This window comes from Arachis ipaensis, chromosome B6 (genome assembly GCF_059453495.1).
Source record: "Arachis ipaensis isolate K30076 ecotype BB chromosome B6, ASM5945349v1, whole genome shotgun sequence".
Lineage (NCBI taxonomy): Eukaryota > Viridiplantae > Streptophyta > Magnoliopsida > Fabales > Fabaceae > Arachis > Arachis ipaensis.
The window spans coordinates 99983984-99988534 of NC_142441.1; the positions used below are offsets into that span (position 1 = coordinate 99983984).

At 42.1% G+C, this 4551-nt stretch overlaps 1 non-coding gene across 1 annotated transcript; it reads right to left on the bottom strand.

The window, feature by feature from the left end:
- Window positions 1–1037: 1037 nt before the first annotated feature.
- On the bottom strand, window positions 1038–1141 carry LOC148561939 (small nucleolar RNA R71). The gene has a single exon (XR_015888004.1). It is a non-coding gene; the product is annotated as a small nucleolar RNA R71 (small nucleolar RNA).
- Between the last annotated feature and the right edge of the window lie 3410 nt (window positions 1142–4551).

A 4551-nucleotide genomic window follows, 5' to 3' on the forward strand; every position in this document is an offset into this window, starting at 1 on the left:
CTGATTCGCTCAACTAGAATATTCCTCTAATTAAAGTTGCTTGATCAATCAATCCTTGTGGGATTCGATCTCACTCTATTGTGATTTTTTACTTGATGACAAATTCGGTACACTTGCCGAAGGAAATTTGTTATGAGACAAGTTTTTTGTGCATCAAGTTTATGGCGCCGTTGCCGGGGATTGATTGTGCATCAACAATGATTAGATTGGAGGATAACTAGATTGAGCATTTTATTTTTGTTTGATTTAAATTTCTGTTTGAGTTATTTACTTCCTGTTTTAGTTAATTTCTTCCCTTCCCCCTACTTTTTCTTTGTTATTTACACTTCATCGCACTAACCCACTAACTGTTTGATATATTGCATCACTCACACTACGAGTAATTCTGACAGATATACTTTTTGCAGATATTCTCTTTGCTTGTACTTGTTGGTTGTATGACAGGGAGAAGAAGCGGGGCTTCAACTTCCTTTGATTCTGAACCTGAGAGAACCTTCCTTAGACTAAGGAGGGAGGCAAGAGAAAAACGTGTAGTAGGTGGTGAAGAAGAGGAGGAACACTTTGAGGAATACTTTGAACCAAACATGGAAGAAAACATGGAAAACCATCTTGAAGAAGAGGCTCACAACCATGGCGGAAGAGGTCGAGCTAATCATGCTGGGGAGGATAGAAGAGTTTTAGGCTCTTACATCAATCCAAACCCAGGAAACTGTGGAAGTTGCATTCAAAAGCCAACCATCCATGCCAACAATTTTGAACTGAAGCCACAGCTCATCACCCTTGAGCAGAACAACTGTTCGTTCGGAGGAAGTGTCCAAGAGGACCCAAATCAATACTTAACCACCTTCCTGAGAATATGTGACCCAGTGAAGTCTAATGGTGTTCATCCTGACGCCTATAGACTGCTCTTATTTCCATTCTCACTCAGGGATAAGGCAGCTAAGTGGCTGGAATCCTTCCCAAGGGAAAGCTTGACAACTTGGGAAGACGTGGTGAACAAATTCTTAGCAAGATTTTACCCTCCTCAAATAATCAATAGGCTGAGAGCTGAGGTCCAAACCTTCAGGCAACAAGATGGTGAGACTCTATATGAAGCATGGGAAAGGTTTAAAGACCTAACAAGGAGATGTCCACCTGACATGTTCAACGAATGGGTGCAGCTGCACATTTTCTATGAAGGGCTCTCTTATGAGTCAAAGAAGGCCGTAGACCATTCATCCGGAGGATCTTTGAACAAGAAGAAAACCATTGAGGAGGCTATAGATATCATTGAAACAGTAGCAGAGAATGACTACTTCTATACTTCTGAAAGAGGGAACACAAGAGGAGTAATGGAGCTAAACAATGTAGATGCTCTGTTTGCCCAAAACAAGCTCATTACCCAACAGCTGGCTGACCTCACCAAGAAGATGGAAAGGAACCAAGTGGCAGCAATCTCCACTTCATCAACAACCCAAGAAGGAGTGAATGAAGAAGCAGAGGGTAGTTAGGAGCAAGCTAACTACATTGGGAATTCACCTAGGCAGAACCATGATCCTTACTCCAAGAACTACAACTCTGGATGGAGGAATCATCCAAACTTTGGGTGGAGAAATCAACAAGACCAAAGCCTTGATCAAAGGCGCCCAAATCCAAACAATGCAGCCCACCAACACTTCACCTCTAGACCATATCAACATCCCAATAACAACACTTCTCCACATTCATATCAAGGCCAGAACAACCCTCCTCAACCTGACCTATCATCATTTGATGAAAGAGTCTCAAGGATTGAAAATCTACTTGAAGGTATATGCAAGGACATCCAGGACAGTAAAGCATTCAGAGAGGAAGTGCAGTCAAATATGCAGAATCAGGATGCTACCATCAAGAAACTTGAGACATAAATTGGCTATTTATTCAAGCAAATTCCCAGCCACAACCTTCGCAGTAAAACTAACTCAACCAAAAGGGAGGAGTGTCAGGCTATCACCCTTCGGAGTGGGAAGGAACTGAAGGAAACCCCCCAGAAACCACAAGAAGAGGACTCAAATAAAGAGGAAGAAGAGCAGGACGAAGCTCAAGTTCCGACTTTCAGTTCACAAAAAGGGGGAGGAGTGCTGAAACCAGACATCCCAAGAGTCCCATACCCTCAGCAACTAAAGAAGAAGGAAGATGACAATCAGTTTTCGAGATTTTTGGAAATCTTCATGAAGCTGCAAATCAACATACCCTTTGCTGAAGCAATAGAACAAATGCCACTCTACGCCAAGTTCTTGAAGGAGCTCATGACTAAGAAAAGAAGTTGGAAGAACAACGAGACCGTGATACTAACAGAAGAATGTAGTGCTATCATTCAGCACAAACTGCCCCAGAAATTGAAGGATCCTGGGAGTTTTCAGATCCCTTGCATTATAGGGGAAATCACAGTGGAGAAAGCCCTTTGTGACTTAGGAGCCAGCATCAACTTGATGTCAGTAGCTATGATGAGGAAGATGAAGATAGAGGAGGCTAAACCAACAAAAATGGCCCTACAGTTGGCAGACAGATCATTCAAGTTCCCGCATGGCGTCGTAGAAGATTTGCTGGTGAAAGTGGGAGATTTTATCTTCCCAGCAGACTTTGTAGTGCTGGACATGCAGGAGGAAGCCAAGGGTTCCATCATCCTGGGAAGGCCGTTCTTGGCCACTGCTGGAGCTGTCATTGATGTCCAAAAAGGTGATCTTACATTAAGACTACACAATGAAAAGATGACATTCAATGTGTTCAAGGCCATGAGTTACCCACCAGAACAATTGGGGGAATGCATGAGGTTAGATGTACTTGAGGAGGAAGTGCAAGAGAATTTTGGAGAAGAAGAACCTGAAGAACCTGAGAGATTGGTAGATGAGAAATCTGAATCAAGTGAAGAGGTTGCAACAGCAGAGATTCATATACAAGGTGCACCAAAGGAAGAAAATGAAAAGTCAGAAGCACCCAAACTTGAACTTAAAGCACTACCACCCACTCTCAAATATGCATACTTAGGAGAACATGAAAGTTACCCAGTGATCATAAGTTCATGCCTCAGCCAAGATCAAGAGGAAGAATTGCTCAAAGTACTACGACAACACAAAGATGCCATTGGTTGGACTCTTGCTGACCTAAAGGGGATAAGTTCAGCCATATGCATACACAAGATACTGCTGGAAGATGATGCCAAACCATCCATTCAATCCCAAAAGAGGTTGAACCCTATCATGAAGGAAGTAGTACAGAAAGAAGTTATGAAGTTATGGCAGGGAGGGGTGATCTACCCGATCTCAGACAGCCCCTGGGTTAGCCCCGTGTATGTTGTCCCAAAAAAAGGAGGAATCACCGTGGTTCCCAATGAGAAGAACGAATTAATTCCTACAAGGACAGTCATAGGATGGCGGATGTGCATAGACTACAGGAAGCTCAATGAGGCTACACGAAAAGACCATTTCCCCCTTCCATTCATGGATCAGATGTTGGAAAGACTTGCAGGGCACGCATATTATTGTTTTCTCGACGGTTATTCAGGATATAACCAAATAGTGGTTGATCCGAGAGATCAAGAGAAAACCTCATTCACTTGCCCATATGGAGTGTTTGCCTACAGGCGCATGCCATTTGGGCTATGTAATGCACCTGCAACTTTCCAACGCTGCATGCTTTCCATCTTTTCAGATATGATAGAAAAATTCATTGAAGTTTTTATGGATGATTTCTCGGTATTCGGAGATTCCTTCCCTAGTTGTCTACATCACCTCGCCTTGGTATTGAAAAGATGCCAAGAGACCAATTTGGTCTTGAACTGGGAGAAATGTCACTTTATGGTGACAGGAGGAATAGTCCTGGGTCACAAGGTTTCTAACCAAGACATTGAGGTTGACAGAGCTAAAGTAGAACTCATTGAAAAACTGCCTCCACCCAGTGATGTCAGGGCAATTAGGAGTTTTTTGGGGCATGCTGGTTTCTACAGAAGATTTATTAAAGATTTTTCAAAGATAGCCAAGCCCTTAAGCAATCTCCTTATATCTGATACACCATTCATCTTTGATGAAACATGCATGTTAGCCTTTGAAAATTTGAAAATGAGGTTGTCCTCTGCTCCTATCATTTCCCCACCTGATTGGAATTTACCGTTTAAATTGATGTGTGATGCATCTGATTTTGCAGTTGGGGCAGTGTTAGGACAGAGGAAAGACAACTTAGTCCATGTGATATACTATGCTAGCAAAATTCTTAATGATACTCAGAGAAATTATACCACTACTGAAAAGGAGTTACTAGCAATAGTTTTTGCATTTGACAAGTTTAGATCATACCTAATTGGTGCTAAAGTGATTATTTTTACATATCACACAGCACTTAAATATTTGTTTGCCAAGCAAGAATCAAAACCAAGACTAATAAGATGGATCTTATTGTTACAGGAATTCAATATTGAAATCAGAGACAAGAAAGGAGTGGAAAACAAGGTAGCAGATCACCTATCCAGGATCCCTCATGATAAAGGTGGAGCACATGATACAAGTGTGAACGAGCTCTTCCCGGATGAGCAGTTGA